General features: G+C 46.2%; 1 protein-coding gene across 1 annotated transcript in view; it reads left to right on the top strand.

Annotated features, from left to right (window-relative positions):
* The first annotated feature begins 1,132 nt into the window (after positions 1 to 1,132).
* NLRP3 (NLR family pyrin domain containing 3) overlaps positions 1,133 to 25,696 on the top strand; it is a 91,393-nt gene continuing 66,829 nt past the window's right edge. Inside the window, exon 1 of the mRNA XM_054481603.1 lies at positions 1,133 to 1,390. The gene's annotated coding sequence lies outside the window, so the exon portion shown is untranslated. The remainder of the gene's footprint in view (positions 1,391 to 25,696) is intronic.

Below are 25,696 nucleotides of genomic sequence, written 5' to 3'. Positions count from 1 at the left end.
CCAATTTATTTATTCTAAAAGTGACTCAAACCAATAATCATTTTTTATGGAAAGTTCTAGAGGTAGCTTTCCAGGTTTAGAAGTGCATAGGTGTTTGTGGTGTATTTAAAATAAATGGGCTAGGTGCGGTGGCTCACACCTGTAATCCCAGCACTTTGGGAGGCCAAGGCGGGCAGATCACAAGGTCAGGAGATCAAGACCATCCTGGCTAACAAGGTGAAACCCCATCTCTACTAAAAGTACAAAAAATTAGCTGAGCATGGTGGTGGGCGCCCATTGTCCCAGCTACTCGGGAGGCTGAGGCAGAATGGCGTGAACCTGGGAGGTGGCGCTTACAGTGAGCTGAGATCACACCACTGCACTCCAGCCTGGGAGACAGAGCAAGACTCTGTCTCAAAAAAAAAAATAAATAAAAATAAAAAATAAATAAATAAAAATAAATAAAATAAAATGAATGCAGAAGATGCACCCCCTCCCATGATCCCTCCAAAAAAACGCATTCTCAGAAATAGGCTAAGATAGCTGGGCCTGGTGGCTCACACCTGTAATCCTAGCACTTTGGGAGGCTGAGGTGGGTAGATCACCTGAGGTCAGGAGTTCAAGACCAGCCTGGCCAACATGGTGAAACCCCATCTCTACTGAAAATAACAAAAAATTAGCCAGATGTGGTGGCACATGCCTGTAATCCCAGCTACTTAGGAGACTGAGGCAGGAGAATCACTTGAACCTGGGAGGCAGAGGTTGCAGTGAGTCGAGATCCTGCCACTGCACTCCAGCCTGGTGACAGAGCGAGACTCTGTCTCAAAAAAGAAATAGGCTAAGCTAGCAAGAGGCTTGCTGCCATAGAAAGCTAAGGATGGTGTTTACTCATGGCATGCCTTAAGTATCCCACAAATTTGTGAGAGGCTGCCAGCCACAGACCTGTTAATCTGTGATACCTCCTGTGATTGGACTTTCCCAGGACTAACAGGGACTAACAAGCATTGCCATGACAATAGTCCCTTATGTATGGGACTTAATACAAATGACCTTGAGCGCTTGGCACATTCAGAACAGAGTGTGCTGCTTAGTATCTTACTTGTCACAGGGTTCTCAGTCTTTTTAGACTGATGATGTGGTTTGATTGTGCCCCCACCCAAATCTCCACTTGAATTGTATCTCCCAGATTTCCCACATATTGTGGGAGGGACCCAGGGGGGAGGTAATTGAATCATAGGGGGCCGGTCTTTCCCGTGCTATTCTGATGATAGTAAATAAGTCTCATGGGATCTGATGGGTTTATCAGGGGTTTCTGGTTTTGCTTCTTCCTCATTTTGTCTTGCTGCCACCACATAAGTAGTGCCTTTCACCCTCCACCATGATTCTGAGGCCTCCCCAGCCATGTGGAACTGTAAGTCCTATTCAATCTCTTTTTCTTCTCAGTCTCGGGTATGTCTTTGTAAGCAGTGTGAAAACAGACTAATGTAGTAAATTGGTACCAGTAGAGTGGGGCATTGCTGAAAAGATACCCGAAAATGTGGAAGCAACTTTGGAACTGGGTAACAGGCAGAGGTTGGAGGGCTCAGAAGAAGACAGGAAAATGTGGGAAAGTTTGGAACTTCCTAGAGACTTGTTGAATGGCTTTGATGAAAGTGCTGATAGTGATATGAACAATAAGGTCTAGACTGAGGTGGTCTCAGATGCAGATGAGGAACTGGCTGTTGCCCAGGCTGTTGCCCAGGCTGGAGTGCAGTGGCACGATCTCGGCTCACGGCAACCTCCGCCTCCTGAGTTCAAGCAATTCTCCTGCCTCTGCCTCCCAGGTACCTGGGATTACAGGTGCGTGCCACCATTCCCTGCTAATTTTTCTATTTTTAGTAGAGACTGCATTTTGCCATGTTAGCCAGGCTGGTTTCAAACTCCTGACCTCAGGTGATCCACCCACGTCAGCCTCCCGAAGTGTGGGGATTACAGGCATGAGCCACCGAGTCTGGCTGACTCTTGCTATGTTTTAGCAAAGAGAATGAAGACATTTTGCCCCTGCCCTAGAGATTTGTGGAAATTTGAACTTGAGAGAGATGATTTAGGGTATCTGATGGAAAAAATTTCTAAGCAGCAAAGCATTCAAGAGGTGACTTGGGTGCTGTTAAAAGCCTTCAGTTTTAAAAGGGAAACAGAGCATGAAAGTTTGGAAAATTTGTGGCCTGACAATGTGATAGAAAGGAAAAACCCATTTTCTGGGGAGAAATTCAAGCTGGCTATAGAAATTCGCATAAGTAGCAAGGAGCCTAATGTTAATCCCCAAGACCATGGGGAAAGTGTCTCCAGGCCATGTCAGAGACTTTTATGGCAGCCCCTCCCATCACAGGCCTGGAGGCCCAGAGGAAAAAGTGGTTTTGTGGGCTAGGCCCAGTGTCTCCAGGCTGTATGCAGCCTGGGGACTTGGTGCCCTGTGTCCCAGCTGAAAGGGGCCATTGTACAGCTCAGGCTGTGGCTTCAGAGGGTAGAAGAGGGTAGAAGCCCCAAGCCTTGGCAGCTTCCATGTGGTGTTGAGCCTGCGGGTGCACAGAAGTCAAGAATTGAGGTTTGAGAACCTCTGCCTAGATTTCAGAGGGCATATGGAAATGCCTGGATGCCCAGGCAGAAGTTTGCTGCAGGGGCAGGGCCCCGATGGAGAACCTTTGCTAGGGCAATGCAGAAGGGAAATGTGGGGTGGGAGCCCCCACACAGAGTCCCTACTGGGGCACCACCTAGTGAAGCTGTGAGAAGAGGGCCACCATCCTCCAGACCTCAGAATGCTAGATCCACCAAAAGCTTCCACCATGCACCTGGAAAAGCTGCAGACACTCAACGCCATCCTATGAAAGCAGCTGGGAGGGAGGCTGTATCCTGCAAAGCCACAGGGGCAGAGCTGCCCAAGACCATGGGAACCCACCACTTGCAGCAGTGTGACCTGGATGTGAGACCTGGAGTCAAAGGAGATCATTTGGGAGCTTTAAAATTTGACTGCCTCACTGGATTTCAGACTTGCATGGGCCCTGTAACCCCTTTGTTTTGGCCAATTTCTCCCATTTGGAATGGCTGTATTCACCCAATACCTGTACCCCCATTGTATCTAGGAAGTAACCAGTTGGCTTTTGATTTTACAGGCTCATAAGTGGAAGGGACTTTCTTGTCTCAGATGAGACTTTGGACTGTGGACTTTTGGGTTAATGCTGAAATGAGTTAAGGCTTTGGGGGACTGTTGGGAAGGCATGATTGGTTTTGAAATGTGAGGACATGAGATTTGGAGCCACCAGGGGTGGAATGATGTGGTTTTGCCATCCTCTACCCAAATCTGAACTTGAATTGTACCTCTCAGATTTCCCACATGTTGTGGGAGGGACCCAAGGGGAAGTAATTGAATCACGGGGGCTGGTCTTTTCCATGCTATTCTTGTGATAGTGAATAAGTCTCACAAGATCTGATGGGTTTATCCGGGGTTCTACTTTTGCTTCTTCCTCCTTTTCTCTTGCTGCCGCCATGTAAGAAGTGGCTTTTGCCCTTTGCCATGATTCTGAGGCTTCCCCAGCCCATGTGGAACTGTAAGTCAAATTAAACCTCTTTTTCTTCCCAGTCTTGGGTATGTCTTTGTAAGCAGAGTGAAAATGGACTAATACAACTGACCAACACACATGACCCAAAAGTCATGCCATCTCCCCCAACCACTCCCCGGGTTGGCAGAGTCCAAGCAAGAATGCTCCCCACTTGGTCACAAGTCAGGCTCTTGAGAGCCTGACATAAAAGATATTAAACAAGATGAGAGGGAATCTTTATGACAGCAAGACAGAGACAAAGGAAAAAAAAGACTATTTTTGAAAGGAAAAAGATCAGACAACATGAAATAGTCATACCAAAAATAAACCAGCATTTGTGGGTCTAAAATTAGCCTGTATAAATGCTTTTCTTGGCTGGGTGCAGTGGCTCACCCTGTAATTCCAGTACTTTGGGAGGCCAAGGCAGGAGGATTCCTTGAGTCCAGATGTCAGATACATCTGGAACAAGAGGGACTGAACAAGAGGGACTCCATCTTGAAGATGGTTTGGGTGAAAAAAAGCTGAGAACTGCTGGGCCCCCAGGAGCTTAGGCATTCTTAGTCACAGGATGAGTTAGGAGGTCAGCACAAGACACAGGTCACAGCGACCCCACTAATAAAGCAGGATGTGGTAAAGATGCCCGCCAAAACCCACCAGAACCAGGATGGCGATGAAAGTGACCTCTGGTCACCCTCACTGCTCATTATGTGATAATTATTATAATGCATTAGCGTGTTAAAAGACACTCCCACCAGCACCATGACAGTTTACAAATACAATGGCAACATCCAGAAGTTACCCTATATGGTCTAAAAGTGGGGAGGAACCCTCAGCTCCTGGAAATTCCGTCCTCTTTCCCGGAAAACTCATGAATAATTCACCCCTTGTTTAGCACACAATCAAGAAATAACTGTAGGTATACTCAGTTGAGAAGCCCATACCACTACTCTGCCTGTGCAGTAGCCATTCTTTTGTTTCTTTACTTCCCTAATAAACTTGCTTTTACTTTACTCTATGGACTCACCCTGTATTCTTTCTTGTGGGAGGTGCAATAACCCTCTCTTGGGGTCTAGATTGGGACCCCTTTCCAGTAACACAGGAGTTTGAGGCCAGCCTCAACAACTGAGACTCCATCTCTACAAAAAAATAAAAAAGTTAGCAGGGAATGGTGGAGTGCACCTATGGTCCCAGCTACACAGGAAGCTGAGGCAGGAGGATCCCTGGAGTCCAGGAGGTTGAGGCTGCAGTGAGCCATACTGCGCCACTGCACTCCAGCCTGGGCAACAGAGCTGATTCTAAATAAATAAATAAATTCTTTCTTCCCATTTAGCTTAAATTTGGAAAACGAAAAGAAAACAGTTTTACTGTCTGCTTGATTGGATTGCACAGACAGATGCTGTTTGAAATGTTTCTTCCTTGGTGCGGTAAAGAAATAGCACTTGAACATGAATTTAATTTATTTAGTAAGGCCATTTTTACTTCTTGCAGAAAGGGTACACTCGTCAGCAGTTTTGCCACATGAGTACACTGAACAAAGGAGACAGGGTCATTTATAACCTGACGCGTCCACCCTGCTGCTGTATCCGGTTTCCATTGGCTGGAACGGGGCCTCACATTCTGTATTTGTCTCGATTGGCTAGCAACTTAGAACTTTTTAAAAGAGGCAAAGGTAGAGGGGAACAAAGGAAGGAGGAAGTAACTCGTGGAATACTGAGAAAGGTAAAAACACTTTTAAATAAGGAAGAGGAACAGGCTATGACCTAATGCTTGCTTGGACCAGTATAAGCATGCTAGGGCAAATATTTAGGCTAAATTGTGGGAGCTAAGAACATACAGAACATTGATTTCTTTATTACGGCTAGCAGATATTTAAGAATGCTAGCACAGGTCTTTGAATAAATTTTGCTTCTAAGAGAAGTTACTATTTATTCCTAATTAGATGAGGAGAAAAGTCTTTGAAGAGGAACCTCTACTTTACTTTTTACAGATGCCAAGAATCTAACTACTCCCAAATTCTTCCCCTTCTGCTGGTCTGTCAGGCCCCAGGTTCCTTGGACTCCTGGCTTCAGAAGAGCAAAACAGTTTTGGTGATCCTGCTCACAGCGCCAAATCTGTAGGGGCCAAGAGAAAGCTGCTTCACCCTCTGAAGTTTTGCTGCAAAATCAACTGACAAGAGGCAGATTAACAGGGAGATAAGCATACAAAATTTTATTTTAACTCACATAGCATGGGTAATTGTAGGAGAATGATTACTGTGCCACTGGCTTTTTTTTTTTTTTTTTTTTTTGAAATGGAGTCTCTCTTTGTCGCCAGGCTGGAGTGCAGTGGCGCGATCTCCGCTCACTGCAACCTCCAACTCCCTGGTTCAAGCGATTCTCCTGCCTCAGCCTTCTGACTAGCTGGGACTACAGGCACGTGCCACTATGCCCAGCTAATTTTTGTATTTTTAGTAGAGACGGGGTTTCACCATGTTGGTCAGGCTGGTCTCCATCTCCTGACCTCGTGATCCTTCTGCCTGGACCTCCCAAAGTGCTGGGATTACAGGCGTGAGCCACCATACCTGCTCCAGCATCTTTTTTGTTACTTGGTTATTTCACTTGGCATAGTGTCCTAAAGATCTATCCCTATTGTCAATATAACAAAATTTCGGCCTTTTTTTTTTTTGAGACAGAGTCTGGCTCTGTCGCCCAGGCTGGAGTGCAGTGGCGCGATCCTGGCTCACTGCAAGCTGCGCCTCCCGGGTTCATGCCATTCTCCTGCCTCAGCCTCCGAGTAGCTGGGACTACAGGCGCCTGCCACCATGCCTGGCTAATTTTTTGTATTTTTAGTAGAGATGGGGTTTCACCGTGTTAGCGAGGATGGCCTCGATCTCCTGACCTTGTGATCTGCCAGCCTCGGCCTCCCAAAGTGCTGGGATTAGAGGTGTGAGCCACCGAGCCCGGCCAATTTCGACTTTTAAAAGCTGAATAGTATTCAGTTATTTGTGTTTTCCAATTGTCCTTATCCATTTTTTCATCGAGGGAGTTTGGTTGCCCCCACTGTATTTTAATGCAAAACAAAAGGAAAATTTCCCAGGCTGAGAGGAGCAGTAAAGCCTGAAGCATCATTCTCTGCCCAGACCTCAGTGGTGGGCTTTGGGCATTGTTAGGTAGCCCCACTTCCCTTAGGCACTTCCCTTTCCTTTGTTGATTAAAGAAGAAACTGAGGCAAAATTAATATAAGTGGAGTTTATTTGGGCCAAGTTTGAGGACTGTAACCCGGCAGAGATAGAAACAAGTTGCTCTGAATATATCCTCCAATTAGCAGCAGTTGCAAGTGAGTTTTTAGTGGATGAAAGAGGCAGTTCCTCAGCTGTTTATCAAAAATTTACATTAAAATAACATAAGCTATTGGTTAGCTATACATTTTTCTTTGTATCACAAACGCTAGGAACATGAAGATAACAGGTGATGCAGCTAGTCAGGAACAAAATGCCTTTAAACAATTGCCCGCCCCCCGCCACCCCCCCCCGCCCCCCGCCACCCCCCCCCGCCCCATACTGCTGTCTCTCTGAGCCTGATGAATTTTGTATGCCTCCCCGGGAATTGTTTGAACCTGGGAGGCGGGGGCTGCAGAGAGCCTCGATTGCGTCACTGCACTCCAGCCTAGGCCACAGAGCAAGACTCTGTCTCAAAATAAATAAATAAATAAATAAATTTTGTATGCCTTACATAACTCAGAATGTTCTGGGCTACTTTCTCTTCTCACCTCCAGGAATGGGAAACTGAAGATGCACTCCCAGTGGAGGGGAGTTTACTATGGCTCCAAACACAGTGTCCGCTCTTATTACTCACTAGCAGTCGTGTAGCCTATTCTAAAATTAAAGTGTCTCGAGTGGGACAAATACTGAAAAAAATGTTTTTTACAAGTAATATGCTGCTACTGGGGATTCTGGGGTGATCTATCCTGGGACAGTCATCCTCTGCACCCTGTCTGGCCTAGGGCCAAAGAGTGATCTTGAGCAATCACTGCAGCGGCTAACCCTGGAATCTAAGGCCTGCTCAGAATGCACATCCAGAAGCCCTAGAATGCGGGTGACAAAGCCGTATTTGCACATCCGGAAGCCCTAGAATGCGGGCGACAAAGCCGTATTTGTGCTTCTGTTACTGGAAAGGGGTCCCAATCCAGACCCTAAGAGAGGGTTTTTGGATCTTGCACAAGAAAGAATTAGGGCGACCCTGTAAAGTGAAAGCAAGTTTATCAAGAAAATAAAGGAATAAAGAATGGCTACTCCACAGACAGAGCAGCCCCAAGGGCTGCTGGCTGCCCATTTTGATGATTATTTCTTGATGATATGCTAAACGAGGGGTGGATTAGTCATGTCTCCCCTTTTTGGACCATACCAGGTGACTTCCTGAGGTTGCCGTGGTGTTTGTAAACCGTCATGGCGCTGGCGGGAATGTAGCACGGAGGACAACCAGAGGTCACTCTCGTGGCCATCTTGGTTTTGGTAGGATTTGTCCGGCTTTTTTACTGCAACCTGTTTTATTAGCAAGGTCTTTATGACCTGTATCGTGTGCCTACCCCCATCTCATCCTGTGACTTAGAAAGCCTTAACTGTCTGGGAATGCAGCCTACCAGGTCTCAGCCTCAGTTTACCCAGCCCATGTTCAAGATAGAATTGCTCTGGTTTCAATGCCTCTCACAATTCTGCGGTATTCCAGCCGTGCAGGTGCTGTGGAGATGTGGCGTCCATTCCCGGGACCAGTGGGAACACGCACATGCACATTTGGTAAAGGGTGACCGTGGAGAGGCACAGGCCCTGTTTTTTTTTTTGTTTTGTTTTGTTTTGTTTTTTTGAGACAGGGTCTCAGTTCCCAGGCTGGGGTGCAGTGGCACGATCTTGGCTCACTGTAACCCCCACCTCCTGGGTTCAAGTGATTTTCATGTTCCTGGCCTCGTGTGATCCACCCGCCTTGGCCTCCCAAAGTACTGAGATTACAGGCCTGAGCCACGGCGCCCGGCTGCTCTGGTCGTTTTTTTTTTTTTTTTTTTTTTTTTGCTGTTGTTTGTTTTTGTCGCCCAGAGCTGGAGTGCAATGGCACAATCTCGGCTGACTGCAACCTCCGCCTCCCGGCTTCAAGCAATCCTCCTGCCTCAGCCTCCCAAGTAGCTGGAATTACAGGAGCGCGCCACCACCCGGCTAATTTTTGTATTTTTAGTAGAGACGGGGTATTTTTAGTAGAGACGAGGTTTCACCATGTTGGCCAGGCTGGTCTCAAACTCCTAATCTCGTGATCTGCCCGCCTCGGCCTCCCAAAGTGCTGGGATTACAGGCGTGAGCCGCTGCGCTCAGCCCACTATGGTCGTTTTTAAAACAAATTGCAAGGTCATGCGTTTTCCTCCCGAAGTGTTGTAAACCGATCCCTAGCACTGCCAAATTTAGCTGGAGCTGAATTTTTCCACAAGTTGTACTTGGTTGTGACCACCAGAGGGCGCGGAGGACAGTGCGGACGCCGTCAGCGTCTCGGTCACACCCTTCCGTGTCTAGCTAGAAAATGAATGGGAAACCCGGGCACTGAGGCTCACGCCTGTAATCCAGCACTGCAGGGGGCGAGGCGGGCGGATCACTCGAACTTAGGAGTTTGAGACCAGCCTGGGCAACATGGTGAAGCCCCATCTCTACTGAAAATACAAAAAAAAAAAAAAAAAAAAAAATGCCTGGCGCGGTGGCTCACGCCTGTAATCCCAGCCTAGGTGGGCGAATCACCTGAGGTCAGGAGTTCGAGACCAGCCTGGCCAATATGGTGAAACCCTGTCTCTACTAAAAATACAAAAATTAGGCTGGGCGTGGTGGCTCATGCCTATAATCCCAGTACTTTTGGAGGCCGAGGTGGGCGGATCACGAGGTCAGGCGTTCAAGACCAGCCTGACCAACATGGTGAAACCCCATCTCTACTAAAAATACAAAAACAATTAGCTGGGCATGGTGGCATGTGCCTGTAATCGCAGCTACTCAGGAGGCTGAGGCAGGAGAATCGCTTGAACCCAGGAGGCGGAGGTTGCAGTGAGCTGAGATAGTGCCATTGCACTCCAGCCTGGGCGACAGAGCGAGACTCCATCTCAAAAAAAAAAAAAAAAAAAAAAAAAAAAATTAGCCGGGCGTGCTGGCGCGTGCCTGCAATCCCAGCTACTCCCGAAGCTGAGGCAGGATAATCGCTTGAGCCCGGGGGCGGAGGTTGCGGTGAGCCGAGATCGCGCCACTGCACTCCAGCCTGGGCAACCAGGTGAGACTCCGTCTCAAAGAAAAAAAAAAAAAGAAAAAATGAAACGAATGGGGCGTGTTACGTCACGAAGCCTGGCTTCTTTAACAGCTTCCCCAGCGCCCCAGTCTATATTACTGGGAGTGTAAGAGCGACCAGCCCTGCAGAGGCTTCCCCGTGCCCCGCGCTCCGCGCCCACCCCTCACTCCGCGCCCCTCGCCAACTCCCGGTGCGAGCCCAGGGCACCGAGCCCCGCAGCCGCTCAGGCCCACCCGCTGCCAGCCACCAGCGCACACTGGGTCCTGGGACCAGCACTGAGCGCCTTTTCTGTTTTTTCTTACAAGTACAAGGTTGGGTGTCAGCCGAGCAAGTCTGAGGCCCCTTTCCCGCGCCCTCTGGTGGAAAGTGTTCGCTTTTCTGTACACCCATGTGAAGGATTCACCCCGACCCTCCTCAGGTGGCCTTTACTTTGCAGGAGCAAAGCAAGGTACCGGACATTGTTCCCTCTTTTCTGTTTCTTCCTTTTCTTTCTCCTCTCCCCGCCTCCGTATTCCTCCCTCTTCCTCATTATTTCTTCTTCCTTCTTCCTATTGAATTTGGGATTGAAAAGTTTGAAGCTCCTGAAGGAGGCCAGCTGGTTGGCCTCCCTCTTGCTGACTTTGGGCAGTTTCATGGCTTTGTTTAGAGTTGGTTGTGAGAAGGAAATAAACCATAACACTTCGGTACATGTGTGTTAATTGTTGATACACACGCGCGCACACACAAATGTGAATGGGCGCTTATATATCATTATTTCCCTCTAGATATATCTTTATCTATATTTAGATATTTTGGAGGCATACCTTTTATCCAGGATGGCTCTGTTCACAGAGGGTTGAGCTGTGGACGAAGCATCTCCGTTTCTTGTTTTTGCAGTTTACATTGTGTGTGGTGGGGTACATGTCTGTATTATCTGCACAAAAATTAAAATAATTTTTAAAAAATTTCAGTTGATCAGGAGATACATGTATGCAGCACACAGCTTTCTTCACTTAGCAACACATCAGACGCAGTGTCGATGTGTGGATGAAACCACCATTGCAAAATTATCACTGAGACAGTCAGAGAAACCTGACATGGCTGACTCCATCTTGCTTTTAGCCTCGCAGGCTGGCTATCTTAGCTCATTCCTAAGCATGGGCCTGAAACTGCCATTGCAAAATTGTAACTAAGACAGCAAAAGAGATTGACCTAACCAACTCCATCTTGCTTCTAACCTCCAAGCTGTCCTTGTTCATTCCTGGATGTAGGCTGAACTAACTTTGGGAAGAACTTAATTTATAGTTTAAAACAAAGACGATAACAGCCCTTTCTCAAAACAAACATACTTCCTGCCTGGGGACTAGATTGCCTTTGTAGGATTAACAAATTAGCCACAAGATCAGAAATTATAGTTGAGGAGTCATGCAGCTGGAGGCTGTAAGATTCTGACCCTCCCTAAACTGCTCAGTGCTTGAGATATTTTGCAGACCCTGCACTTAATGGATCAGCTGGCACCACCCAGATGGATAAACTGGCTCATCTGATCTTGTGGCCCCCACCCAGGAACTGACACAGTGCAAGAAGACAGCTTCAATTCCCTATGATTTAATGTCCTACCTAATCAATCAGCACTCCTGGCACACTGGCTTCCCCTCACCCACCAAATTGCCCTTAAAACCTCTGATCTCCAAATGCTTGAGGAGACTGAGCTGAGTAATAATAAAACAAGGCTCCTGCACAGCCGGCTCTGCGCGAATTACTCTTTCTCTACTGCAATTCTCCTGTCGTGATAAATCGGCTCCATCTAGGCAGCCAGCAAGATGATACCACTGGGTGGTTACAGGCCACGCTAACTTTGGGAGAAATTTAGTTTATGGTTTAAATGATAACAGCCCTTCCCCAAAACTAAACTGCCCTGGTAAAACTAACGAAAGGCTACCAAGTTAGGAGGATGACAGGGGCCTGAATTCTACTGAGCTGTAAGCATAATTACCGGCCATTATTCCAGAGGACACAAGATTTGCAACTTGCCCAATTACTCCTGCAAAGAACATCGCTACTGTAGCACCTGAGAATGGGCTTCTGAGATGTCTTTTCAGGTTTTTGCACTTCTGACAACTGATGGCTGCACTTGGACTCACCAGCCGGTCCCGCGTCCCCACCAGAAGCAGAGTCAGCACAAGAGGACAGCTCCGACTCCCTAGGATTTCAGCTCTGACCAGTCAACACACCTGGCTCACTGGCTTCCCCACACCCACCAAGTTGTTCTTAAAAACTCTGCTGCCCGAATGCTCAGGGAGAGAGATTTGAGTAATAATGAAACTGTTGTCTCCTGCACAGTCGGCTCTGCATGAATTACTCTTTCTCCATTGCAATTCCGCAGTCTTGAGAAGTCGGCTCTGTCCAGGCAGTGGCAAGGTGAACCCACTGGGCGGTTACACTGATGTGATTCCCCCTTTGCAGTTTTTACTCTCTTGGTGCTGCAAACAGTTCCTCACTGAGGACCCTTGTATAGGTATCACTGTGAGCATGAATCAGAATTTCTTTAGGAGACATACATACTAGTGGGTATGTGCATGTTATGTAATTTCTCTTAGCACTGTTTCCTCACTCATCAAATAAGGATCAAGTAGTTCTTACCACACAGGGTTATTGTAGAAATAATTTAGTATACATAATATACAATGCAATAACAAGTACTGATGTCTACTTCTTTTAGGTTATATAATAATACCTTATACATAGTACATGTGTGATTATATATATTGCAGTATAGAGTACGATCTATAATTTACAGAACTGTTGTTTATATATAACAAATGCTGTCCTTGCGATAGTTTGCTCAGAATGATGGTTTATGTATACATATGTAACAAACCTGCACGTTGTGCACACGTACCCTAGAACTTAAAGTATAATTTTAAAAAATGCTATAATTCATGTGGTGATTATTGTCTATCAGTTACATCATCGATAGAATGAGGACGTTGTTAACAGTACACACCAGACAGGATGGCTGTGAGGATCTGTGATATTAAGAATTAGATATTTGGTCTTTGTCCCTGTTTCCCGATGGAGGCTTCTAAACCCCTTGGAATTCCCTGACTGATAGGGGCAAGAGGAAATCTTTTGTTATTCCTAACTAGCCCCTTTCATCCACGCCTGTGTTTATGCTAATGAGGTGACTCCCGGAGGATGAGGGCCGGTTGCCAGGGGAACCAACTTTGCCTTGCAACTTTCAGCTCCAGTCGGTGACTTCCAGAGAAAGAGGAGGGGCTGGAGATAATCGCCAATGACCAGTGATTTAATCATTCATGCTTAAATAATGGAACCATAAGAAACCTAAAGAAAAGGTTTGGAGAGCTGCTGGGTTCAGGAGCACGTTCGTGTGCTGGGAGGGTGTTGTGCCTGGTGAAGGCATGGAGGTGCTGACTCTGCCTCGCATACCTTGTCCTGTCTGTCTCTTTCATCTGGCTGTTGCTGAGTTGTGCTGTTTATAATAATAAATTGGTAACAGTAAGTAAAGCACTTTCCTGAGTTTTGTGAGCCCATTCTCTTGATTTACCAAACCTGAGATAGAGGGATTGTGTGTGGGAACCCTTGAATTTATAGCTGGTCAGTCAAAAGTGCTGGTTAACAACTTGGAACTTCCATGAAGTGGGGGCAGTTTTGTGGGACGGAGCCCATAACCTGTGGGATTTCACTCTAGCTCCAGGTAGACATGTCAGAATTGAATTGTAGGATACCTAGTTGGTGCCTGCTGGGTAGAAGAAAAAAACCCACAGATTTGGTGTCAGATGTGTTGTGAGTAAAACTGTTACAGGAAAGAGGTCTCTATCCAGACCCCAAGTGAGGGTTATTGGATCTCGTGCAAGAAATAATTCAGGGTGAGTCCATACAGTAAAGTGAAAGCAAGTTTTTTAGGAAAGTAAAGGAACAAAAGAATGGCTACTCCATAGACAGAGCAGCCCTGAGGGCTGCGGGTTGCCCATTTTTACGGTTATTTCTTGATTATATGCTAAACAAGGGGTGAATTATTCATGCCTCCCCTTTTTAGACCATAGAGGGTAACTTCCCGACATTGCCATGGCATTTGTAAACTGTCATGGCGCTGGTGGGAGTGTAGCAGTGAGGACGACCAGAGGTCACTCTCGTAGCCATCTTGGGTTTAGTGGGATTTGTCTGGCTCCTTTACTGCAACCTGTTTTATCAGCAAGGTCTTTATGAGCTGTATCTTGTGCCGACCTCCTATCTCATCCTGTGAGTTAGAATGCCTTAACCATCTAGGAATGCAGCCGAGTAGGTCTCAGCCTCATTTTACCCAGCCCCATTCAAGATGGAGTTGCTCTGGTTTGCATGCCTCTGACAAAGCCAGTTCAGAGAATTAAGTAGGGTGATGTTTACGAAGTGCCTTGCATAGCTCTTGGACATAATGTTTCATAAGGATTGCAATAACATTATCAAGAAAAATGAATCAAGTTCATTTTAACTAGTGCATATAAATCTGTTAGGCATTGATTGTGCACCTATTTGCAAAGCATGGTGCTGACCCCTGGAAGAGACGGGACAAGGAGGCAACTATATATAGGGTGCCCTGTGAGTGCACATAGAAGAGGCGTAGATTAGGACAGACACATATTGAGGGAAGAGCACGTGAGGACACAGAAGAGAGTGGCCATCTACGAGTAAAGGGGAGAGGCCTCAGAAAAAACCAAACTTCCAGTAACGTGATTATTTTAACAGGGACAACAGATGGCTCTGGGTGGTTCCAGGCACCATGACTGACAGATTTGGAGGTGGAGGGGTGTTTCCAGGAGAACAGAGGAGGCTGTCTATCATCCTGAGGCTCTTGGACAGGAGCTTAGAAGTACAAAAGCACCCTCTGTCAGGGAAGGGATGTGCGCAACTTGGCTGGAGCTGATGGGAGAACAACTTCGCATAAAGCAAACAGAACTCCTGCAATGTGAATGGAGAACCTTAGTGATATGAATAATTTCAACATTTGGAGGTATAACATAGACACCTGAAACCTGGAGAGTAAAGAGCACGCTAGCATCACGTGCGGCCAACTTGGCCGCAAGCTGCTCTGCCAGCCCTCCCCGCACACGTGTCCCTTCACGGAGGCAGAGGAAGGTCATGACCTGGCGGTACTGCTCTCCCTGCCCTCGCCGCACACGTGTCCCTTCACGGAGGCAGAGGAAGGTCATGACCTGGCGGTACTGCTCTCCCTGCCCTCGCCGCACACGTGTCCCTTCACGGAGGCAGAGGAAGGTCATGACCTGGCCGCGCTGCTCTGCCCGCCCTCCCCGCACACGTGTCCCTTCACGGAGGCAGAGGAAGGTCATGCGATGCAGGTGTTGCTCCTTGGGTCATTCCCTGAGCTCCGTTTGTGTGTCAAGCAATCTGGGCACTGGGTATGCAGAGATGAATATACTGGGGCCCATGGACCCGAGGACATGGACTAGTTGGGGGCCAGACATAAACAAATACAATGTGGGACATAACCCCATCCAAAAGCGCCCAAAACACAGTGGCCACAGAGGAGCAAGCCCTTCTTGTCCTGCCTCCAAAAGCCAACTCTGGTTTCTTTCTTTTCTTTTTTTTTTTTGAGGCAGAGTCTCACCCTGTCCCCCAGACTGGAGTGCAGTGGCACGATCTTGGCTCACTGCAACCTCCTGGGTTCAAACAATTCTCCTGCCTCAGCCCCCTGAGTAGCTGGGATTACAGGCACGCACCACCACACCCAGCTAATTTTTGTTTTTAGTAGAGACAGGGTTTCGTCATTTTGGCCAGGCTGGTCTCGAACTCCTGACCTCAGGTGATCTGCCTGCCTTGGCCTCCATAGTGCTGGGATTACAGGCGTGAGCCACTGCACCCGGCCGCCAACTCTGGTTTCTAAAATATTTTAATAGCTGCAGGGATTAATTTTTCATCTTTACACTTCCTTTTCAGAGTTTTCTGGCTTTTCTCACATTATTCTGTGTGGTTCTCCCTTTTCTCCCCCAACTATGTTAACTATTTAGATTAACTGGGGGAGAAATGTCAGATTTATGGTACTGAGCTGATATGGTTTGGATCTGTATGCCTACCAAATCTCCTGTTGAATTGTAATCCCCGATGTTGGAGGTGGGGCCTGCTGAGAGATGATTAGATCACGGGGGAGGAGTTCTGATAAATGGTTTGGCACCATCCCCTTGGTACTGTCTTTGAGATCCTGAGTTTTCATGAGATCTGGTCATTTAAAAGTGTGTGGCACCTCCCCCTCACACTCTCTTGCTCCTGCTTTGGCCATATGGTGTGTGTGCTCCCCCTTTGCCTTCTGTCATGATTGTAAATTTTCTGAGGCTTCCCCAGAAGCTAAGCAGATGCCAGCGGTATGCCTCCTGTACAGCCTGCAGGACCATGAGCCAATTATACCTCTTTTCTTTATAAATTAGCCAGTCTCAGGTATTTCTTTAGAGCAAGGCAAGAACAGTCTAATACATGAGTCTTGTTAGCCAAGGGCATGGTTTATCTCGGCCTTTGTTCAAGCTTTCTTTGGTGACTCTCAATACTTAAAACATTTCTTCATATAGATCTTGCACATTTCTTGTTAAGTAAATGTCTAGGTGGCATTTCATATTTTTGTTCAATTTCATAAAAGCAGTTTTCCTCCTTTTAACCTTTAACTTTTTTTAGTTTTAAAATTTTATTTTTATTTTTTGACAAATTTTAACTATATACACATATAATTATGGGGTACACAGTGATGTTACTATATATATACAGTGTGGAATTATTGAATCAAGCTAATTACTATATTCATCACCTTAAATACTTATCATTTATCCTTCTTGTCTAACTGCAACTTTTTTTGAGTTAGAGGGTGGGGTCTTGCTTTGTTGCCATGCCTAGAGTGCAATGGTGGGTGCAATCATAGCTAGCGAACTGCAGCCCCAAACCCTGGGCTCAAGCAATCTTCCCACCTCAGTCTCTCAAGTAGCTAGGACTACAGGCATATGACACCACACCAGGTCCATTTTTAAAATTTTTTGTAGAGTGAAGTTCTCAATTGTTGCCCAGGCTCAAGTGATCCTCCTGCCTCCGTCCCCCACAGTGCTGGGATTACAGGAGTGAGCCACTGCACCTGGCCCAGCCACAATTTTTACTTCTCCTAATTTATTTATTTATTTATGTTTTATTTCTTTGAGATGGAGTTTCTCTCTTGTTGTCCAGGCTGGAGTGCAATGGCATGATCTTGGCTCACTGCAACCTCCGTCTCTTGGGTTCAAGCGATTCTCCTGCCTCAGCCTCCTGAGTAGCTGGGATTACAGACGTGTGTCACCACACCTGGCTAATTTTTGTATTTTTAGTAGAGACGGGGTTTCACTATATTGGCTAGGGTAGTTTCGAACTCCTGACCTCGTGATCCTCCTGCCTCAGCCTCCCAAAGTGCTGGAATTACAGGCGTGAGCCACCACGCCTGGCCCTGGACAGAAGATTTAACACTTGTAAAATTTTCATTTGCCAGTTTCTTAATTGGATTACTGGCTTCAGGGGGAAGCCCTTGGAGGAACAGGGCCAGGAAAGCTTGCATATCTAGGGCCAAATAAGCAGCAAATAAGCAGCTGAAGGCAAAGACAGATCCCCAGAATTAAGGGTGCCATTTTATACTGGGTTCTCCATCCCCAAAAGGAGGGAAATACTACAGGAGAAGACAGTGCAGTGCTGCTACCCTGCGTTTCATTGCAAGGCAAACCAAAGCCAATCAGCCCATTTTGTAATTAGACCATTCCCTATAAGAGTCTTATCTCTCAGTGGGGCTGGGGGTGTTTCCACATTCTTCAGGTGGCCAAGAGCATGCTTCTCTAATCCAAGTGTGCGAACAATCAAGTATTCTTCCGTAACTACTATTAGCCATCCACTAAAGTATATTTCCTACCTAGTTATTAGACACCAAGCGTTTTTAAATAAAGGGAAGTAATTTCTGATACGCCTAAAACTCAAAACCATTAGATAACGCAATGCAAAACAGAACAGAGCCTTTGATTTTGAGAGGGATTTATCTGCTTTTAATTGCTAGGGTTCTACGTGGAAAACAGAGCTTTTTTTTTTTTTTTTTTTTCCAAAATGGGGTTTGTGGTGCTTCCTGTTTTTCCCAAGAAGTCCCAGGCTACCAGATGTCATCTCAGGGCCTCTCATGTGTGCATTAAGATTGGCAAGACAAAAAAAATGGAGGAAAATAATTCAGTCAGCTGAGAAGAAAAAAAAAACTTTTTCCAGGAAAAACAAGATCCAAGAAGAGAAAAACATAAAGGGCTTTTAAATATATTTATAGCACCAGGCACGGGGCTCACACCTGTAATCCCAGCACTTTGGGAGGCCAAGGCGGGCGAATCACGAGGCCAGGAGTTCGAGACCAGCCTCCTCAACATGTTGAAATCCTGTCTCTACTAAAAATACAAAAATTAGCCAGGAGTGGTGGCGCACGCCTGTAATCGCAGCTACTCAGGAGGCTGACGCAGGGTAATCTGCTTGAGCCTGGGAGGCAGAGGTTGCAGTGAGCTTAAATCTCGCCGTTGCACTCCAGCCTGGGTGACAGAGTGAGACTCCATCTCAACAATAAAATAAATAAATAAATAAACTTCTAGCTTGTTTATCCACTTTTAATTAAGCTGACTTTTAACTATGGTGCTTTTTTAAAAAAAATTCTTTAAAATTTTTTATTACGCAACTTTAGCCATGCCAAGTGGCCAATATTTTTGGCTTTTGAATTCCATAGGTAACTTTCCATATGAAATTAATAAGTTTCAATTAAGGATATAACTTAACCATGGAAACGTAAGTGTCTGAAAGAGACGGTAAGCAGTTTCTTTTTTTTTTTTTTTTTTTTACAAGATTTAGAATTTCCCCTAGGGTATTTTAGAGAAATAAAAATTTAAGACAGGAAATCAGAAGCTATCCATGGTGGGGGGAAACCTCAATAAATGGCAAAGTTACATAAGTAAAAAACCAGAAGGGACTCATTCCAGAAGCCGAGAATAGAACCCAGGCTCAGGCCGGGCACGGTGGCTCACGCCTGTAATCCCAGCACCTTGGGAGGCCGAGGTGGGTGAATCACCTGAGGTTGGGAGTTCGAGACCAGCCTGACCAACATGGAGAAACCCCCGTCTCTACTAAAAATATAAAAAAATTAGCCGGGCGTGGTGACGCATGCCTGTAATCTCAGCTACTCAGGTGGCTGAGGCAGGAGAGTTGCTTGAACCCAGGAGGCGGAGGTTGCGGTAAGCTGACATGATGCCATTGCACTCCAGCCTGGGCAACAAGAGTGAAACTCCGTCTCAAAAAAAAAAAAAAAAAAATTAGAACCCAGGCTGCCATTGTCAAAAGACAAAGCCCTAGCCACTGAGTTACAGCATTGAGCAGTTTCTATTGCTCTTCCCAGAAGGAGCCGAGAGAAGCCAGTTTAAAAGTTGCAAAGGCTTTTAGCTGCTCAAGAAAATGTTTAGGGCTGACTATGACATGAATCCCCAAGTTCCTGTCCTCTAGATGGCAGAAACCAGGAGAAAGTATCCCCACATGGTCACAAGGTTAAGCTCTTAAGGACACAAAACAAGACAGAGAAATTTCATCTGCTATTGGTTTCAAGGACCCGTAGCAGTTTGTAGCTGAACAGCCTGCCAGGCTGGCTTGAAACGTGAGCTTGAAAGTGGGTCCTAAACCCACATTCTATCCTGTGATACTCCTTTCTCCATTACAGAACACAGAAAGACAAATTCTTAGCACAAAGTACACCAGATTTGCTACCATCTAAGACTAATTTCACAAGTCCTTTTTCTATTAATCAAACCCTTGCAGAGAGACATATAGTGACGTTTACTGTTTACCCAGACAGAGAAAGAGAGAGAGAGAGGGAGACCAGAAACTTGGCTGGTAAGAATTTCTTACCCTTTTTGCCAGCAAGTATACTAGGCTTCCTGGCTCCCTTTCTCTGCAGCTTCCAGAACAGAGTGGTTTCTAATGACCCTGCTCACTGCAGCATGGCTGTGGGAATCAAGCCACTTTACAAGAGAAAATCACCCTTTCCTGAGCTTTATGGAACCATAGACAAGATTCTTAATTTGCAAGATGCTGCCCAGCTGGCTGCATGGGGAATCAAATTAACAGTTTCCACCCCAGCAAAACACACATAACAAAACACACATTAGTCACCTCGTTCATCACCCAATATCAGCCTGGCGAAGCTCAAAAACTTTTTCTCGTTGGTCCCTGTTGTCTTTGATCCACTCCAGGTGGGGAGGGATGACCTTAGAATGGTAATTCACAATAGGGTCTCTCGGCAAGGCGAAGAGCAGATAGTCACCCCAAGATAAGCCTGTTGAGCCTTCTCTAGGGCTCATCAAATGTGACCAGACAAATAAGGAGGGTTCTCAGTTAGGCCTGCTGGACTTCCATCAGCAACCTCTTCTGAGATCCCCTCCACATATACAAACACACACAAAGATGAGAGGACACAGGCCTTCCCAATTAGATCCCTAACCAAGACCTCCAGGGGTATCCCTTCCAAACTATCCTTCTATTCTCCTTCTGAGAAACCTCCTCGAAATCTTCCTAATTGAGGAGAAGTCTCCCAAACCAGAAGTCTTCCTACTAGTTAGAAGGAGCCAACCAAGACTCCCCAGGAGCTGAAAAGACACCCTGCAATGGGGCTACAGACACAGACATCCCATGGTGGAGCTACAAATAGACATCCCACCATAGGGCTACAGAACCAGTCAGGAGAAGGAAGGAGGCATTGGCAGTGCATAGGATACCAACCAATCTGGATTAGACAACCTGCAACGGGGTTACAGACAGACACCCCACCATGGGGCTACAGACAGACACCCCGTGATAGGGCTACAGTTAAGGGATGTCTCCCCATGACTATTTCTCCACTGCAATTAAATCCATGCACATTGGGTCAGCAGTGCCCCGCCAGCGGTGAGAGTATCAGGGTCAGTCTCCAGTCCAAAAGAACTAGGCAGCTGCTTGGGCAGGCTTCTGGATCTATTGCTGGAGGGGGGCCACTGAACCATGGGCAGGTAGCCACAAGGGCAATCCCGGACGAGCCACCAAATTTGTAACTGTCCAAGGGGTTCACCTTGCCCACTGCCTAGATAGAGTAGATTTATTAAAACGGGGATTGCAGTAGAGAAAGAGTAATTCACGTAGAGCCAGCTGTGTGGGAGACCAGAGTTTTATTATTACTCAAATAAGTCTCCCTGAGCATTCAGGGAGCAGAGTTTTTAAGGATAACTTGGTCGGTGGGGGGAAGCCAGTGAGCCAGGAGTGCTGATTGGTCAGAGGTAAAATCTTAGGGAGTCAGAGTTGTTTTCTTGAATTCAGTCAGTTCCTGAGTGGGGGCCACAAGATCAGATGAGCCAGTTTTTTTATCTGGGTGGTGCCATCAAGTGCAGGGTCTGCAAAATATCTCAAGCATTGATTTTAGAAGCAGTTTAGGGAGTGTCAGGATTCTGTAGCCTCCAGCTGCATGACTCCTAAACCATAATTTCTGATATTCTGGCTAATGTTAGTCCTACAATGTCAATTTATTCCCCAGGCAAGAAGGAAAAGGGCTGTTTGGAAAAGGGTTGTTACCATCTTTGTTTAAACTATAAACTATACACTAAGTTTTCCCCAAAGTTAGTTCAGCCTACATCCAGGAATGAACAAGGACCCCTTGGAGATTAGAAGCAAGATAAAGTCAATTAAGTTAAATCTCGTTCACTGTCTCAGTCATAATTTTGCAAATGTGATTTCATGTGTCCACTTGGGGCTTTGACTGGAAATTACTGTTATTTTTTTTGCTGCTCATGACAACATTTGAATGAGTCTTTTATAATTCTAGTTCAATTTCTCTGAAGAGAAAAGTAACCATTGTTTTGAAGTGACTCATGCACTTCTCTTTTTAGTCTGACAGTCCTGACAGAATATGTTAGCTATTCTCCAGATTTTTTTTTAAAGTCCTAAAAAAAATTTGATTTTTGGTGGGTTACCTTTTACATATTGGTTTTCAAAATTAATATAATTTTTAATTGACAAATTGTAATTGTATACATGTATGGGATACATGATTTCAATACAGGTAAGAGACAGCATAATGTAGAATACTGCCATAAGATAGGAAGGCAGCAGACGGAGCCAAGTGTGTTGGCATGTACCTGTAATTGAAGCTACTCAGGAGGCTGAGGCAGCAGGATTTCTTGAGCCCAGGTATTTGAGTCTAGCCTGCACAATGTAGCAAGACCCATCTAAAAAAAAATTAAAAAAGAAAGATGGAAAAAAAAACCCAAACCCAGGGATTCTCCACAATTAGTATATAAAAATAAAAAGTAGGCCAGGCGTGATGGCCCACACCTGTAATCCAGCACTTTGGGAGGCTGAGGCGGGTGGATCATTTGAGGTCAGGAGTTCGAGACCAGCCTAGCTAACATGGTGAAACCCTGTCTCTACTAAAAATACAAAAATTAGCCAGGTGTGGTGGTGCACACCTGTAATCCCAGCTACTCGGGAGGCTGAGGCACGAGAATTGCTTGAACCTGGGAGGTGGAGGTTGCAGTGAGCCGAGATGGCACCACTGTACTCCAGCCTGGTGACAGAGCAAGACTCCATCTCAAGACAAATAAACAAGTAAATAAAAATAAGTAAGAAATAAAATAAGAAATAAAGGTAGCAGATGGAGATTTAGGAGACAAGGACTCCAGACATGCTCTTGCTTATTCTATACCTATAGTTCTCAGTGTGTGGTCGGGGGATCCCCATGGAACTCCTGAGATCTTTCAGGGGATCTGCAAGGTCGAAACTATTTTCATAATATACCGTGACACTGTTTTCACTCTCACAAGTGTAGACTAGAATTTTCTTTTTCCCTTCTTCCCTTCTTCTCTTTTTTTTTGACAGGGTCTCACTTCACTCCCCAGACTGAAGTTCCATGGCATGATCATGGCTCTCTGCAGCCTCAACTTCCAGCCTCAAGCAACCCTCCCATCTCAGCCTCCTGAGTTGCTGGAACCACAGGTGTGCATCAGCACGCCCAACTAATTTTTAAGTTTTTGTAGAAACAGGGTCTCTTTATGTTGCTGAGGCTGGTTTCGAACTCCTGAGCTCAAGCGATCTTCCCACTGCAGCCCTCCAAAGTGCTGGGACTACAGGCGTGAGCCACTGTGCCCGGCTTAGACTGGAATTTTCAACAGGCTAATGCTCTGTGATATTGCAATAGACTAAAGATGCAGAAGTATTAGAGACTCCAGCTGCTTTCTGCTGAGTCAGATATGCAAACTGTAAGTCAGTGCTACTCTTCTCAGACTTTTAACAGTTTTTCTGTTTTGGCTTCTGATACAGTAAATATCAACAGATATAATCCCCACACAAAAGCCCCCCGGAGTCCTCATTTTCAAGAGTGTAATGGGGCCTTGAACCAAATCATTTGAGAACCCCTGCCCTAGAAGTAAGAGTGTTTTAAACCCACAGCAAGCCGGCCTCTCTGGGTCTCAGTGTATCCTTTCCTAAAGGAAGGATATGAGATAAGATGATTTCTAGTATCTCCAGATCTGGACAGGTGAAGATGGCCTAACTTGGCTGATGGGTTTATAAGTGAGTCTGACTTGTGAGGGTGAAGGGAGGGGAGGGCCCCCCATACAGCTAATTGCTCCACAGCGTTGCACTCTGGGTCTCAAGGAGAGGGATTCCTGCTTCCTTGTTTTGCTCAGTTTGGTGCTTCTGTGTTCTGCTATAAGCAACAGAGAACTTGGCCAAATTAAAATGTTGCTGGGGAGTGAGTGGTAGGTAGGAAAAATTAGGATTGTGTGCTATATTTTGCGGGGTTCTTCAGAGAACAGAATCCATAGGATACATATAGTATATGAGATTGATTATGGGAATCAGCTCACACGATTCTGGAAACTGAGAAACTCCACCACCTGCTCTCCGCAGGCTAGAGAGCCAGGAAAGCCAGTCGGGGAATTGAGTCTGAGCTTGTAGGCTGGAGAAGTGTAACTGCCCAATGGGCTCACCTTGCCCAGTGCCTAGACAGCCGATTTAGCAAGATAGAGGAATTGCGATGGAGAAAGTGTAATTCACGCAGAGCCAGCTGTGCAGGGGAATGGAGTTTCGTTGTTACTCAAATCAGTCTCCCCGAACATTTGGGCAGCAGAGTTTTTAAGGACAGCTTGGTGGGTGTGAGGAAGCCAGTGAGCCAGGAGTGCTGATTGGTCAGAGATTAAATCAAAGGGAATTGAAGCTGTCCTCTTGCACTGAGTCAGTTCCTGGGTGGGGGCCACAAGATCAGGTGAGCCAGTTAATCAGTCTGCATGATGCCAGCTGATCCATTAAGTGTAGGGTCTGCAAAATATCTCAAGCCACTGATCTTAGGAGCAGTTTAGGGAGGGTCAGACTCTTGTAGCCTCCAGCTGCATGTCTCTTAAACTATAATTTCTAATCTTGTGGCTAATGTTAATCCTACAAAGACAACCTAGTCCCCAGGCAAGAAGGAGGTCTGCTTTGGGAACGGGCTTTGTTTTAAACTATGGTCTTTGTTTTAAACTATAGGCCAGGCACAGTGGCTCACGCCTGTAATCCCAGCACTTTGGGAGGTCGAGGTGGGTGGATCACGACGTCAGGAGATCAAGAACATCCTGGCTAACACGGTGAAACCCCATCTCTACTAAAAATACAAAAAATTAGCTGGGTGTGCTGGTGGGCACCTGTAGTCCCAGCTACTTGGAAGGCTGAGGCAGGAGAATGGTGTGAACCCGCGAGGTGGAGCTTGCAGGGAGCCGAGATCGCGCCACTACACTCCAGCCTGGGCAACAGAGTTAGACTCTGTCTCAAAAAAAAAAAAAAGGTAAACTATAAACTAAGTTTCTCCCAGTTAGTTCAGCTTATGCCCAGGAATGAACAAGGGCAGCTTGGAGGTTAGAAGCAAGGAGGAGTCAGTGAAGTTAGATCTCTTTCACTGTTTCAGTCATTAATTTTGCTAAGGTGGTTTCAGAAGCAGGAGCACTGATGTCCGAGGACAGGAGAAGGTGAATGTCCCAGCTCCAAGAGAATTTGCCTTTCCTCCACTTTTCTGTTCGGCTCCTCAACAGATGGAAAGATGCCTGCCCGCGTGGGTGAGGGCGGATCTTCCTTACTTAGTCTGATACAAACGCTAACCTTTTCCAGACTCACCCTTACAGACACACCTAATAATAATGTTTTACCACTTCTCTTGACATCTCTTCCCAGTCAAGTTGACACATAAGATTAACTGTCACAGTTGCTCTATCCAAGTAAAGGGTTTTGCCAGGGCCCTTGACCTCAAGAGACAGAAGAACCTGAGAGCACACTGGGAGGCCATGTCACAACCCTGTGAAAGGGTGGGGAAGAACTCCCTGGATTTCTAGAAGTTCAGAGCTGGATGGGCCCATGAGGAGTCTTTGGTCCAACTTCCCAACAAAACAGTCTCATTCTCCCAGCCTCCCAGGCAGGATTGCTGGGCCTTAATGTCAGGGAAGCTGATGAGCAGGAGTGTGGGAGCAAAGCCTTCCCTTCTTCCCTTCCTGGTCACAATGAGAAAGGGAGTTCCTCCTGCTGACCTATAGAATCTCGATTTCAAGACTGACTGATTCTACAACCAAACGAGAAAACGAGAATTCTTATGTAAGTTCAGAGTAACAACTGTATGCAAGACTCACTCTCACCTGTGTCCGCCTCGACCCATTCTTCCCCACCTCCTGTGTTTCAGTGCATAACAAACTGCCATGGACTGGGTGGCTTATAAACAACAGGATTTTTTTTTGTTTTTTGAGACAGGGTCTGATTCTGACACCCAGGTTGGACTGTAATATGATTGATCATAGCTCACCACAACCTCAAACT

This window comes from Pongo pygmaeus, chromosome 1 (assembly GCF_028885625.2).
Source record: "Pongo pygmaeus isolate AG05252 chromosome 1, NHGRI_mPonPyg2-v2.0_pri, whole genome shotgun sequence".
Classification (NCBI taxonomy): domain Eukaryota; kingdom Metazoa; phylum Chordata; class Mammalia; order Primates; family Hominidae; genus Pongo; species Pongo pygmaeus.
Note: the sequence above shows the minus strand (reverse complement) of the source record. Positions and strands in the feature narration are given on the sequence as shown.